This window comes from Lottia gigantea, assembly GCF_000327385.1.
Source record: "Lottia gigantea unplaced genomic scaffold LOTGIsca_107, whole genome shotgun sequence".
NCBI lineage: Eukaryota > Metazoa > Mollusca > Gastropoda > Lottiidae > Lottia > Lottia gigantea.
In genome coordinates this window covers 363,625-380,837 of record NW_008706931.1, presented here as the reverse complement: position 1 = coordinate 380,837, position 17,213 = coordinate 363,625, and positions in this window count along the sequence as shown.

Below are 17,213 nucleotides of genomic sequence, written 5' to 3'. Positions count from 1 at the left end.
TTTCAAACAGCCAAACTTTAAATTATATTCTGAACAGGTTAGAGCCAAAACCTACATTTATTTACCATAAAGTGCAGAACAGTTGCCCGATAAGGTACAGAACAGTCGAGCGTAAAACTTCTTTCATTTCATTTTGACTGATCCACCACTGTTCAAACGAAGGCCTGATTAGTCACAGTGCAGATTAAGGTACGTGAATAAGTAAAAACATGTACCACTCACCTTTTCACCCTTGGGGATGACTATTTATATATTTAGCTCTTCCTTAAAGATTGAGGACCAGCGCCTTATAATCCTACAAAATCCCCGTCTTTTATAATGCAGACAAAAGCGTATAATAACTTCGTCATACCTTCATACACTCAAACTCTGAAATTTAAACAGAAGCTCGCAACTAATTAAAAAAAATGTGTTTACACGTAACACTGTAGCAGCGGATACTAATGTTCTAGATAGCCGTGGTTCGTGGGTCAGCCTAGAAACCATCCTAAGTTTTAGGTAAACATCGGTGTAACTCTTTATAATAGGACGGCTTCAATCCTAGGACGGGCGGATACATGTCGTGGGAACAGGCGTTGTTATTCCATAATGCGTTTTATTAGTTGCCTTACGAACACGATTAAGAATTACTAAGGAATAAAATGCTGACAAGTTGACCACAAATGTGCTGTTAATTTTAAAAAATAATACGATTACCTAAAATCGAGCTAGTTTGGAAAATATTTAGACGATTATTAGGGGATCAGCTATGAACGCGTTTTAAAAATTAAATGTGAATTGAGTGCAGAACAGATGTTGAAAAAGGTGCCAAACAGTATCATGTTTGGCCTAAAACATTACCTAGGCTAAAGGTCAACAACGTATCACATTATCACATCTCTGACTTTAGTAGTTCTGCAGAGACTGCAAGAAACCCCCGTTGGCCAGACAGTACTTAAGCACTATCTAGACGTCCAGATAATGATATTGTCAAAAGAAAACCTACGGCGTTCTGTCAAAGGATTGGTGAGTGTGCGTCGAATTGAACACTCCGTTTGGTAAAATGGAGTTACGTGCCTTCCTTATAATGCATCTTATTGGGATATGTTGAAAAAATCACTCAGGGGAGGAGGGGGGATGTCAACACACGCCAACGAGCTCCTACTAATCTAGTTTATCCATTGCTCATCAGTCCACATAACATTAGAGCCAATGTGAAATGTTGTACAGTTTGCTATTTATTTAATATATAATTGTCTCTAGCACAATATCGAACACATTAAATATTACCAATTGAGTTATTTTTATCAATTTTCAAGGATTTGCCACTTCAATGAAGATGTTCAATTCGACTTTAAACTTTCAACATGTTCATCGAGCGTTGAATTATTTTCAATAAGGTGAATCGTATCGCTCGATCAGAATACAACAAGTTTTCACACTTTTTTCAACATCGCAAATGTGGGGCGTCAATAACTTTCTTGGTACGCAACGACACTGTTTTAAAACTTACAGATCGACGGCGTCAAATAATCGCCCTTAATTAACCCCATGGAATGAAATTCTAAACATATCTTCGACGTTTTAATGTGAGATTTGTTAATGAATATTTGGTATCTATCAATTTTTTTTTATGAAATGCATGAAAACAAAAGTATTCATTGACAATTGTTGGACCAAATCGATCAAAAGTTCGAAATATAATTTCAAGTTAATTTTTTTGAAATAATTTGACATAAATGAGGTTAACTTGAAATATTTAAGCTTATAGATTTTGTAAATTTCTTGCACTTGTAAAAAATTATATGTTGTAATTTGTTGTATAAATTTATGGAGTTACTTGAAATGATTTGAATAAATTATTGCGTAATGATTATAAACTTGTACTTGATATTGTTCATTATTCTTTTACAGAACTCTTTCTCGAAAATATTGGATGTCTGATATGTAAAGTTTGCTTATTGTAAATTTTTCTTATTGTATAATTTGCCTATTTATTATATAACTTAGCTACTGTGAACTTTGCATATTGTAAATTTTTCTATTGTATAGTTTGCCTATTGTAAATTTTGTTTATTGTTAATTTTGCTAATTGTAAATTGTTCTTATTAATAATTTGCTTATTGCACAGTTTGCTTTTTCTGAATTAAGATTTGTTATAAATGTTGAAATTCTAAATTTAGTTTAAAATAAAATAGAAATTTCTGAAAGGGAAGTGTGTTTATATTAAATAAAAAAAAAATTACAAACCTGCAATTTCTTTTTATCAAAACAATATCTTTTTTAAGACTATCATAACTAGTTGGAGACTGACTAACAATTTCATTTTGAAATAATCAGTAAAAAATTCGAAAAATCAATAACAAAAATTTTTCACTGATAAAATTGTGCTGAAAACATCAATTGTAGAGCTATATAGAAATGCCACTGTTAAAATAGTGCTCAATACATCAATTGTAGAGCTATATAGAAATATCACTGTTAAAATAGAGCTGAATACATCAATTGTAGAGATATATAGAAATACCACTATCAAAATACTGCGCAATATATCAATTGTAGAGCTATATAGAAATATCATTGTTAAAATTGTGCTCAATACATCAATTGTAGAGCTATTTAGAAATATCTCTGTTAAAATAGTGCTCAATACATCAATTGTAGAGCTATTTAGAAATATCTCTCTTAAAATAGTGCTCAATACATCAATTGTAGAGCTATATAGAAATATCATTGTTAAAATTGTGCTCAATACATCAATTGTAGAGCTATTTAGAAATATCACTGTTAAAATAGAGCTGAATACATCAATTGTAGAGCTATATAGAATTACCACTATCAAAATAGTGCTCAATACATCAATTGTAGAGCTATATAGAAATATCACTGTTAAAATTGTGCTCAATACATCAATTGTAGAGCTATATAGAAATACCACTATTAAAATTGTGCTCAATACATCAATTGTAGAGATATTTAGAAATATCACTGTTAAAATAGAGCTGAATACATCAATTGTAGAGCTATATAGAAATACCACTGTTAAAATTGTGCTCAATACATCAATTGTAGAGATATTTAGAAATATCACTGTTAAAATAGAGCTGAATACATCAATTGTAGAGCTATATAGAAATACCACTATCAAAATAATGCTCAATACATCAATTGTAGAACTATATAGAAATACCACTGTTAAAATAGTGCTTAATACATCAATTATAGAGCTCTATTGAAATACCACTGTTAAAATAATGCTCAATACATCAATTATAGAGCTCTATTGAAATACCACTGTTAAAATAATGCTCAATACATCAATTGTAGAGCTATATAGAAATACCACTGTTAGAATAGTGCTCAATACATCAATTATAGAGCTCTATAGAAATACCACTGTTAAAATAGTGCTGGATACATCAATTGTAGAGCGATATAGAAATACAACTGTTAAAATAGTGCGCTTTACATCACTTGTAGGGCTATATAGAAATACCACTGTTAGAATAGTGCTCAATACATCAATTATAGAGCACTTTTAACAATGAGAATTTTATCATAGAATAGTTATTGGATAATTTTTATTATTAGTAAGAAATTAAGATGTTTGCTATCGTACGGGTCTTGTACTCGTTACAAGTCGATTTATTACCTTAGGAGATTGCAGCATGGTTTTCCCCTATTAATTCTACAGGTTGAAGGGGTCGACAAAGAGATAATGTCTAGTCGCTCGTCTCAGAGTCACCGTGTGCTACAGACTGTGTACGTTAGATTACCATTGCCTTAATAAAATTGTCATTCATTCCTAGTTCAAACCCAGGAGGAGAGACGCCAAAAACCTGTGAAGTATATTCATGTATATTTGAAATTTCAAGTGTTTATAAAAAATCCCATGTGGTCTATTCTCACCTTGTTGATAGTGATGTATATTGAAACTAATATGATAATACAGTTAAATACAAACATGAGTTACCGTTCTTGTTTCTTTGATGTTAGTTTATATAATTTATTTAAGATTTGATAAAATTTTAAAATTTGTTGGTGGTTTCTGAAATTCAAAGGATTTTGTCATCTATTTGAGTCATATTACTAGCTAGTGTAACTCAAGATTATTCGGAAATTGCATTTTAAAATTCATTTGACATATGGTTCATCTACAATGAAATAAGATATAAGACACCTTAAGTAACCAGTCTCGATCAGCTACTTTCATTCAGTCTGTACAGTGTGCATATACATTTGCATTTGTCCTAGGTCATGAAACTAGAACTATATATTTATATTTATATATATATATATATATGTTTTATATATTCAAAATAACAAAAAAGGAAAATAAAATGATTTCTGTTCTATAACTGTTATATTTCTTCTGAAATACTGGATAAGCATAAGAAAAGTTCTATTCGAGTTATGTCCCCTTCACTGTAACGGAGAAGACATCTTTCTCAATTTACTGATTATTGCAGTCTGTGAATGCAACTGGGAGTCTCGAGGAAACTGCAAAGCAACAATACACTGGATTTCATTTATTTATAAATAGAAATAGTGATAAATTTATAACATAAAATAGTGACTCAACGTTGTAAATTTGGCATAAATTTTAAAATATTAAAAATATAATGAAATACAATTGCAATATTTTAAAATGAGATCATAGATATCAATATAGTTAGATTATATTTCAGGAATACCAATTTGAAATGATATAATAAATATCAATTAGAATAACAATATAACAGATAATTATATTTTGAATGAAATGATAAATACCATGTTTAAATATAACAATATTAAAAGTATTTTTATTATTGAAATCAAATAATAGATATCAAATTGGAAATAAAACATTACAAACATTAACAAGTTCGAAATGAAATGGTAAATATGTATTAATATAACACTATTTAAAATATTTCTATTATAAAAAAAAGTAGCATAAGAATAAGAAATGAAATGATAATTGTAATACAGAAAAAATAATTTCACAAAATATTTAATGGTGTTTATTATTGACAAAATGAATACATCTTCTCATTTTGAAATCAAAAATATTCATGATTCATTGAATTATAACGTAAAAATAATATGCATTATCATATTCTAAATGAATAATAACTTTTGGACATATACCTCAAATCTTTTTGAAGTATTAAACACTAAAATTAAAAGTGCAGATATAGAACATGTATTTATATCACTGGAATGAAAACTACATGTATTAACAAAACCCATAGTTGCCGATTCCATTCCATTTGTTGTGAAACTCCATCCTCATAAGTAGGCTTAAGTCACACAATGATTGCCTCTGATAAATCAAGATCGCTAATTGATGACATACCCGCTACAGCAAGGGTTGTTGGAGACCTAATTGAAGCGAACACTGTTGATAAATCAGAATGGGGACACTCATATTGTCTTGAACATTTCACAAGCGCGTCCATTTTTGGGCGTTTTAAAATATATTCCCTGGATGATCCAAATGATATTCTCGAGAACGATTTCCCTTGTAGGATTCAGAATGATGCATTTTCCCGAGACTTATGACGAATATCCTCTGTACGGGAAGGATTAATGTGTTAATATTCCATGATATCACGAATTCCTTCATCTTATGGTTTCCTTGCTTTTTTCAGAAAGGGCTAACCCATCTTTAAACCTGTAACGGCACCATTGTTTTTTCATATTACCTCATTATCACAACAGCCGCGCATCGAATTAAAACCCACATACTAGCGCAATCAAATTTGATGCCAAGACTCGAAGGTGATATTCCCCATTTCAAAGCAATAAAAGTGTCTCTGCAATTCACTTGCTGATCGGGGTGAATGGAATTTCTATCAAATTCAAACTTTTTCTCCAACTTGAATGGGGTGAAGTCGGAAGATTTATTCGTCATTCTATTCTCTCAGGTCTTCAAAAATATCTGAAAATATAAAAATACGGCATCGTAAATATTCGGCAACGTTTTGACACCTGACAGCGAGCGTCTGGAAAAATTCTTTGACATATAAAGTGCAGCGAGAAATAGGTTTCAAACGAGGTCAAAACGCAATTGACAGACTTTGCTGTTGAAAGATGCAGAATTTGGCAATCCCTAGAACATGTAGCTCTATTGGAATTTCATCTATTCCACACCTTCGTTTGTCGAATTTCATGAGAAAATTTCGATATACACTAAGAGAAAGAAAGAAAAAAGTCATATGCCTAACAAACCACATTGGAGAGGCCCCACAGAGTTAGGTGATGTATGGCGTTAACGTAAATGAAACAACCACTCTTCGAAAAATTACCCAGTTTTATCTTGAAAAATCTCAAGTACAATGTTAGTGGTGCTTGGTGTATTTATAAGCTAGCAATAGTAAGGCAGCAGGCCATTGTCTAGAATATAACCCACAAAGGTACAACAGTCGACCACCATCTATTTAAGACAAAGTTGTGTGATGTCTAACCCGTGCCACAGTGTATCATGCTCTGGAATATAACTCATAGTGAGGTGATGTCTGTTGTTCTTGTAAGCTGACACCCGTACTACAATGTATGACTCTCTGGATTTCTGTAATCTGACATCCGTACCACAGTTAAAGTCTCCGTGGAATAAAACCCATAGTTAGGTGATTGTGTTTCGATAAGCTGACAATTATGCAATGGACTTTCTTCTTGATTATGACCCAAAGTTAGGTGATATCCGGTGTTCCTATAAGCTGACAGAACATTTCTTCTATTTGCAAGAAAAGAAGACAGACTTATTGTAGAGCAACATGAAACATGAAATAACCCAAAATTTAATTCGCAACGACCATTTCTAATGGCACACATAAAACAATAAAAACAAATTGAATCAAAACAAATTTTAAAAAACAATATGTAGAAACAAGATATGTAGGTGGTAGAAAATACACCCGATAAAAAGTGTAAAAAAAAGTTTGCCATCTATCATGTAACTCAATTAGGATTTGTCAAATTATCTTATTACTATTTATCATTTAAATGGAAAATTTATCATACCTCAGCTAGTAATAATGATAAAATGTCATATATTATATCAGAATATTATCTGAAACCCCACAGTACATCCGTAATGCCAAACAATTAAAGCATACTGAAATATTGTGCGTAGTATTACTTTGATATACTTGCCATGTTTTAACATAAAATGCAATGTATATGCCATTGCACATAGAATCGTCAGGCGCAGATAAAGCAGGACGTAAAACTCAAACGGAAGCAAATTTTAATGGGCCATTTTGGCTTTTATTTTTGGTATTTGGTAATTTGGCATTCATTTCAAGAGCCCATATATTATTTGTTATCACGAAAGTCAACTCGACATCCATTTCAAGGAGTACACATAGCTAATAATGTTTACTTACAATAGTCAACTCCACAATAACTGGTAAAATTAACTGGTATTGTGGTTGATCATCTAAGCATTCTTTACACATAGCTAATATAGTTTACATGATAGAGGGTTGGAGGAGGGTGGGTCTCATCTTGGCATCCCTAGAGAGAGTCCACAAATCTAATACAGTTTACATGATGGAAGTGTGTGTGTGTGGGGGGGGGGGGGGGGGGGGGGGGGGGGTAATATATAAGAATAGCAGGAATCACTCTCAGAATAACTACATGTAGAATATAATGATTATGACACGATGATAGGAACAAAATACACAGATAATTTACAGAATTTAGTCTAGACTTTCAAACACGTAAATAATTCGCTAAGAAGTATACATTAAAGTCACAGTTTACTCACAAAAATAATATTTTATCCAAAACAAAATCAATACAAAGATAAACTTTTCCGTAACAACAACAATTTCAAAGTTTAATATTTTGAAGTCAATTTTTATATTTGTTAAGCATTGTTTGTTTTGGTGTTGTTTGTTTGTTAAAGGGCTAAATTGTAAACTGACCAGGACTAACTAATGTCGCAATTACTATTATTATGAAAACATATATAATTATTCAAATCGAAACAAAATACAGAATCGATTGATTCAAATCAAAATCAAAGGTTTTGTTAAAATGATTAATTTTAAAAATTTCAAATCAAAGACAAATATCGATATAATCAAGGCTAGAAACATATACATTTTCAAAGAAATATTGCAAAACAAAAACCGTGAAAGTATTTTAGAATTCAAAGCACATAAACAGCAATAACAAATTTTGAAACAAATTTTCATAAAACCCAAACTATGACTTTAAGAAAATATCTGGGCTAGGAACAGGTAGTCAAATCGCTACTCCTCCGGTTACCTCATCGCAATAAAACTGTCATCGACTTTTTCAAACCTAACTTTATCTCGAATACACACTTCTTAACACTTTAATTTACATAACAACAGTCAAAATAACAGAAACTTTCAGGCGGTGCCAATAGATTGCCGCTGACACGAGGCACACGCCACACGGAATCACTCGTAGATGAAGGGACCCACGTACAGATGGACGACTCGTTTATTATAAGACTGTCACCATCTTGTATTGGATGTCATTGTCAGTGCATTGATGACCCATGTCTAATACCGTCACATAGCGATATCATGTGGATGGAAAGAGTCATGCATATCTTGGTGCTTAACATTCTCTGCGAGGTGTAATAGGTTTTAACAAAAGAAACCTAGTTTAAAAATTCAAAGTAATAATTAAAGGTTTTGTCGAGTCAACGATCCTAAAGCATCCACATGCATATCATATGGAAAACAAGCTCTCCGGAAGTTCGGTATTAAGCTTGGGAAAGTCAACTATCAGATGCAATGATGCATAGATGCAGATTGCAAGATCAAGAATACTCAATCTCAACAAGCTTTACCGCCAAATTATCTTTTAAAGTTTCGAACAGCATCCTTTGTTCCAACTAGAGGAAGCTGTCGAGTATGGACGAGTGTGTTTGAAATGGAAGCGAGTTGATGTGATTAAGGAACTTTTTATGTCGTAGTTAACAACTAAATGATGTGCAAACTATTGAATTATCCCCTCCAATCGCTCGATTCACAACTTTTATAGCCCGCCGTTTTACCAATCAAAATTCAGCGAGCCGGCTGTTATCATGAGCACCGGTTTCATCCTAGAGTAAGGTTACCATAAAATTGTAATGTTTTAAAAATTATCATGGCATTCGACACAGACTTGCTTTTTTATTGAGGCCACAAAATTCAGTGATTAAAAATATATTTAACTTTTCGAGATTTATGGGCTAAAAATTAAATATCATCGTCGTGTTTTTTTAACACCACCTGACGTCCAAATTAAATTACCGTGGATTTTTTACGACCACCTCACGTAGGTCTTTATCAGCGAATATTAAATAAACTGTCATGATTTGAATACCATCGAGAAATTCAACCTATAAAATGATTCACGATTGGATGCTAGTATCAACTAAGTAAAATTGATGAATTGAAGTTTTACGTACTCGTGGGACTATTATAACGCGTGGAATACTCGGTGGTGGTGCCAGTAGTGGACTGGCATTCCCCCCCCCCCTCCTCTAGAAAAATGGTTTGTTTACACCCTCAATTGTGCCCCTATTGAGTCAATATTCGAAAATACAAAAACTACGCAATTTGTCTAGAGAAAACCCTCTCAAACACTCCATGAAGGTTTACGACTATGAAGTCTCCTGAGTATTGTCGCATTTTTAATTCAGTCTCAAATGCCCACTACTTATAAGCTCGATTTCGGGATGATGGCGCCGCCAGTGGCGATATGCCCACATGACTTAGCAAACGGCAAAATGGTGATTACCGAGCGTTAAGGAGAATATAGAAGTAGCGAATACCATGCATGACATCGAAATTGTGTCCAGGCCAGTACCTCGGGCAATGGTGACTTCTTTTACCAACTGCATCGGTAATCTCGCCAATCCAGTCAATGGAGACCAGAAAATTTCGTGCTTGGTCTGGTGTTGGCAATAATGATAGTGCTATAAATGATAGAATTTAAAAGGATCCAATTCTCTACTTCAGATAAGAAAAACTCTCCAGACACGGTAAAAGTCTAACGTAAATTGACCGGAAGTGAGCATGTGTACACATCACCTGACAATCTGATCTAGTCTAAGTAACGGTTTACCAGGCGTAAATAAAAGACTAATTTGATTGACATTATTGATAATGAAGATAAAATAGTTAATGAAACCACATATCGATCGATCGAAACTAGAGCATGTTGACAGCTAAAACTTAGACAAAGCAAAATAACATAGCTGACAGGTGGATTGTGTCATACAAAACTCTGCGAATTTGTCCAACGAGCTTTTAATGATAGTTTTCTGTGTTAAGAATGGGCTTTCTTGACTGGCTTCTACAATGTTGTCGTATTTTTATTTATTGTAACAGACCCAAATTCAGGAATGAGAAAAGCACATAAAACGAAATAATAATGAAATTTAAATAGTATGTATGAAAGACTTTTATTTTATTGCAGTCACATTCATTAGCTTATAAGGTTGGTTTTTCATTATAATTGTGGTTTTATTGCTTACTAATATACTAAATTGTAAGACTGACAAACAGTGAAAAAAACACCCATATACTATTTTTAAAAAAAAAAACATCTAAGACGTAAAACTCCATATTATCCAATTTAATATCATTATTAACAGGCAATAAAAAATAGCACCATATTTTATACTGAAGATATTTTGTATTGTCTACGATACGAATAGGCAAGAAAATCTTAAACAAAACCTCAAACCATTTGAAAAGAAAGGAAAGAAAATTGGCCTTATCCCAAACTGTTGATACACACAACGCGGCTAACGAGTCAAATCTAACCAAAATAGTCAAGCGTGGCCGCGAATTCAATGCACATGTGTGATGGTTTCCTTCTAAAACAAGGCGATTTCAATCAAACTTGGAAACTGTGGCAACCGATCTTCGATCAGCTGTGAAAACCGGAAGTGATATTTTCTGCGGAACCACTGAGAGTCTTATCTCTTCACTGACCGTCGCCATTCAAAAACCCGGTACTTTTGCCTCGTTTTCGTGAATACCCCATGTGACCTCAGAAAGCAAGCGTGACCTATTCGTCGAATCCGTCTGCTACGGACTTTTGTATCATAGATATATTTTTTTATTTCAATGTTAATCTTTTGAAGTAGATTTGTTTTATAATTTGTGATAACTGAGAAAACTTGGCCGATTTCATATTGTCTTCCACATGGATACTCGCTGTTGTAGGAAAAATTGAATCGGCTTTAAAAAAGGTATGTACAAAATTTATTTGTCAAAATCTTAATGAATTTAAGTCCTTTTGAAACTTTTAATATTATATGTTCTTTGATTCTAATGGCAAAACTTTGTAACGTTTAACACGAATATTAATATGCCCCGAGAAAACGCACAAATCTCGTATCTTGAGCGAAAGTCAATTCATATATATCATATATATGCAATATATTTGCTTTGATCTTGCCGCAAAGTTTAATATATGTCAGAGTTGTCGGCATATATCAATAGTTCATTTGACCTATTTAATATATAATTATTAAAATATAATGTGTTATGCTTTTATATATTTGTGAAATTGCATAATTATTCATTGTTTATTTTGATTTGTTTATTTGTTATATTATTCTTTTAACTATCTTTTAACTATCTTTTAATTCTTCGATTTATTCATACATCCATTAATATTTTTCATCGTTAATTCAAGATTGTAATATTTGGTTTCCGACTTCATTCATTCATTCGGTTATAACTCATTCAATTATTCATTCATTCAATCCATTTTCATTTGTGTGGAATTAGGGTTTGTTATTTCGACGTCCCGTTTGAAGCTCCATAAAGCTGATATATGTTTGTTATATCTAATATTAATTAATCAGCATTTTTTAATTAATTCATTCTCCCGAATGTTATTCTTTCATGTCCTGCATTTTCATCTGTGCATCAATTTGTAGTCCATACAACTAATATTGCTTTGGTTTGCCCATTGTTGTCCACATAGCTAATAATTTTTTTAGTATATTATTATAAATCCATTATCATTTTATTTCCAGTTCAATATTCATTCATTTATTCATTTTCATTTCTCTGAAATCATTTAATTATTCAATATATTTCTTCTTTCATACTTTATTCAATTCATATATTGTCATATTTTTCCCTTTATCGATCTTCATTCAAATGATTCATTCCTTTTAATTGTTATCATCCATTCATTCATTTATTCATATTCAATTCATTACCATCGGTCTTTCCCTAATGAATGAATAATGTTTTAAAATTTAATGAATGAATGAATAATGAATGACTGACTGACATGAGCCATTTTTTAAAATGATTGAATGAATAAATGATAGTAAAGAATCATTCATATCCTTTCTTGAAAATGAAAGCTTTAATGAATGAATGAATTTGACCCTTCCTAAAAGAATGAATCAGAAAACAATAAACGAAATATTGGGAACGGTTTTTTATGATTTTTATCGCAAATTTCATCAACTTTTTTAAGTGATTGACTTTTATTATAAGTGTGTGAATATGAACAGGCCTCTGGGCAATGACATACTTTAAATCGAAAATAATTCATAACGGCTTAGCCAAAAGCATTTATTTTTTGCCAAAATATGTCTATTCAATAAATTACTACCCGTACTTTGGACTTGTGTCTCGTCTGCAGTTTTTTATTTTTTAAATGCTAATCAGGGAAGAATTTGTTGGATATTAGATTGTGTGCATGTACTTGGGACATGAGATAAATATAACTGACCAAATGTAATGAAGAAGGCATGCCATCACTAAAGAAAACCAATATAGAAAATAGAATAAGAAGAAATGTAAAAAATAGGACAAAATATAGCAAATAAAATAGAAACTCATGTAGCATGTATGATGTGACGCAATGTCGCTAATAGATAAGCAAAATGTCACATAAAGGTAGGACTGAATTTAACATAAAGAATAGGACAAAATGTTACAAACAAGACACAACCAAACGTAACATACAGAATAGGACAAACTGTAGCTAATAGAATATGACAAACTGTAGCTAATAGAATATGACAAACTATAGCTAATAGAATAGGACAAACTGTAGCTAATAAAATAGGATATCCTTTACATTATATAATAGGATAAACTGTAGCTAATAGAATAGGACAAACTGTAGCTAATAAAATAGGATATCCTTTACATAATATAATAGGACAAACTGTAGCTAATAGAATATGACAAACTATAGCTAATAGAATAGGACAAACTGTAGCTAATAGAATATGACAAATTGTAGCTAATAAAATAGGACAAACTGTAGCTAATAGTATAGGACATACTGTAGCTAATAAAATAGGATATCCTTTACATTATATAATAGGATAAACTGTAGCTAATAGAATAGGACAAACTGTAGCTAATAAAATAGGATATCCTTTACATTATATAATAGGATAAACTGTAGCTAATAGAATAGGACAAACCGTAGCTAATAAAATAGGATATCCTTTACATAATATAATAGGACAAACTGTAGCTAATAGAATATGACAAACTATAGCTAATAGAATAGGACAAACTGTAGCTAATAGAATATGACAAATTGTAGCTAATAAAATAGGACAAACTGTAGCTAATAGTATAGGACATACTGTAGCTAATAAAATAGGATATCCTTTACATTATATAATAGGATAAACTGTAGCTAATAGAATAGGACAAACTGTAGCTAATAGAATAGGACAAACTGTAGCTAATAAAATAGGACAAACTGTAGCTAATAAAATAGGACAAACTGTAGCTAATAGAATATGACAAACTATAGCTAATAGAATAGGACAAACTGTAGCTAATAGAATAGGATATCCTTTACATAATATAATAGGACAAACTGTGGCTAATAGAATATGACAAACTAAAGCTAATAGAATAGGACAAACTGTAGCTAATAGAATATGACAAATTGTAGCTAATAGAATAGGATAAACTGTAGCTTATAGAATAGGACAAACTCTAAAATAAAGAAAATGGACAGAATATGACAGCATTTAGGACAAAATGTAACGAAATAAAAAGGATTGTAGAAAATTAAATAAAACGCGTTGTAGCTAACAGAATAGGTCAAAATGGGACAAAATGCAGTTAATAAATATAACTTATCTTTTTTACCATTCGTTATTAATTAATGGCAATTGCTTAAGTTATTCTTATAGAGATGGTGATTTGCATGCGACTGAGAAAATGCACACCATATATAAAAAGAAACGTAATTTATATAACTTTTGTGTCAAATTGTAACATAAATGTGTCTAAATTGTTTTTAAATTTATAAACAAAACGTTATTGTTTGGATATTGTTTATTAAAGGGTTACCGAATATTGCAGTTCATTACAACGGCCACGCACCATTGTTTCGTGAATTAACTTCGAAAAAAAAAATAAATAAGGACTTTTAGAATATCGAAATAGACTCTTTTGAGTGAATACATTGGCAAACCCAGTACGAGGGTGTCATTAAATAATTCAGACGGGTTAGCAAAGTTACCAAGTAAATGACGTCAGAAATCATAGGCTGTAACCGACTGTGCTACGGTTTGTACCCAAATATGAACGTAATTAATGGTCGACATTTATTCCACTTGTACTAAGTATTAGCAGAAAAGTGGCGTAATTGTCACTTAGAAAATTAGTAAATTAATTAACGATAGACACAAGATAGCCATCCTAGTTAATGTTGAGAGTGATATATTTATAGCCAAACGAGAGGATATAAAGTGTAGTAAGGCCCCAAGGTACAAAAATATCTTCAAATAGGCCTACAATATGCACTTCGTATCTAAATTACTAAACAAAAATTGATCTAGATGTTTTATCAACCCGAAAGAACAATATAATACATCTATTTAAATAGACGAGGAATTTAGCCATTTATTAAAAACTTCAAAGAGAACGAAACAAACCAAAATATCACCCACGTTCGTGAATTTCATTTATAGTAAGGAGAGAAACTTAACATGCTTGTGTGTAGTGTACTTCTTTAATTTTATTGAATTCCTAAAATCTTATATGTGACGATAAAATGGTCCATATTGGACATTTCGCTAATGGTCTGCAAGTAGCTGAAGCCTGAAGCGTTACAGAAACTTCCGAGAGCTGCCGTAAACAAGACCTTCTGGCTTAAAAGCATAACAAGATGCTGCGTTAGGTGTAAAAGTGTAATATTTTTGAAACGTTGTGAGACATTTGCATAGGGAAAAAACTCATTTCAACGTATATAAACTTCGTTACAAAATGCTGTAATATCTAAATGTTACAGAGTAAGAAATTTAATTTATCCAATCAAATATTGTTTCGAAATTTTAGTTACACTTCAAGAGCAACATATTCGAAACTTCATAAAATGTTCAGCTAATGTAGTCCATAAGTTAATTCAAAATTAATTAAAAGTCATTGCCCCACCCCTATTTTCTCTGTAAATTGAGTTAAAGCGTCTTAATTGAACAATATATTGTTGAAAAGTGAATAACACCACCCCAACAATTTTATTGTCCTGTCTGTTTCAATACAAACAATAACTTTTATCGTCTTGTTTTGTCCTTTGTCTACGCTTTTAAGGAGAAATTTGCTAGGTAATTTTAGGCTATATGTAACAATTAAGTAGCTATTTTATTGCATGCATTACCTATGTCATTTAATCGGAATTTCCGAATGTTACGGATATTACAGTAAGTCCAGTTTAATGCAGTTTTGACTTTTCGCTTTTGTTAAGAGTACACTACGATTAAAATACAACTCACAAAATCACATTCGATGTAGGTTTCTTTTTTTCTCTACGGATTAGTTCACTCGTTTGTATTGAGTGGCCATTGTACAAAATTACATGAGAAAATAAGATTCATTCAATTTTAACAAAATAGTTCTATAAAATAATATTTGATTTCTGTTTTTATTTTAAATAAAATACGCTTTTCGAATAAATTGACTTGAATAAGCATAACTTTTACAATAAAAATAGGAAAAGTACATTAAATCAAATGGTAACAATCAAATTAAGTTTTCGTTGATATTTTCTAGATTTTCAATATCATTTTTTCCAATTTGTATTTGTTTGTTTGTATTTTCTAGATTTTGATATTTTCAGAATTGGTTTAGAATTAATATTTTACCTATAGTCAATCAGAATAATATCTTTTTAACTAAAACGATGTTGTTTTTGTGATAATTTTTTTGTGGTTGTTATTCGTTTGTGTTTTTTCCGATGATGTTTCCTAGATCTTTAATAAGTTTTTTTTTGTTAGATTTAAATTTCGAATTTGCATCACTATAGTGCATCGTTTTTCTTGCATTACGTAGACAGATTTTTTGTAGCATTTTGCCTATCAACGTGGCTATCTCTAGCAGTTTTATGCGGTAGGGCTACAGTTTTCATGGAAATGGAAAAAAAGATTTTAAGTTCATTGAATATACCCCCTTTCATCTAAGGGCGAATAACTATAATATTTTATGTTGAAATTTGACTGTGAAAACTAATAAACATATTTGTTACTTTTTTATGTGCTTTCAGAAAAAGAAGGGGACCTTTCCAGATCGCTGCTTGTCGAAATCAAACGTGTGATTTCACGATTTATGATGGCCACACACGGATTGAGGGATTTGTCATACATTTAATGCGAATCAACGACGAAATTTTGAAATGGGAGTCACTACAACGAAGAAATTTTCCACCGAATTAAGTTCAAATTGGAACGGCATTGCGATAGTGGAAACGTCATTCAGAATTAGGATTCTGGACCCATGCTAAGAGAAAAAAAAACGAGTGGGCAGTGTTTTAACTCTACTGAGTTCACAATGTAAAACGAAGGTGGGATAAACCCCACCTCTTTATAAATTACATTCAACTAAATGAACCAATATTGAAATTTTTATTGCCTATACCCATTTTACACAACTCACAAAAAGTTATAAAAAATAATTTTGGCTCGGTGTTGATGCATCGATGCAAGTTCTTAGTATAGACGCGTCTGAGAAGTTCGGCATTTCAATTTTCATTCAATGTGATTATATCTATTTCTTTATTCATTTGGCAATTGAGTGCTTAACTTCTGGCAATAGGTACCGTATCTTCAATTTCCATAAATATTCCTGATTCGTCTTGGAGAATTTATATTCTTTTGGATTGGCATCAATTATACAAACAAGAAAATTCTTCAAATTCAACTTCCAAAATTTTAATTAGTTCTTCTAATTTTATTAAAGTGTCTAGAAATTAAAAACTGATTTAAAATTAAC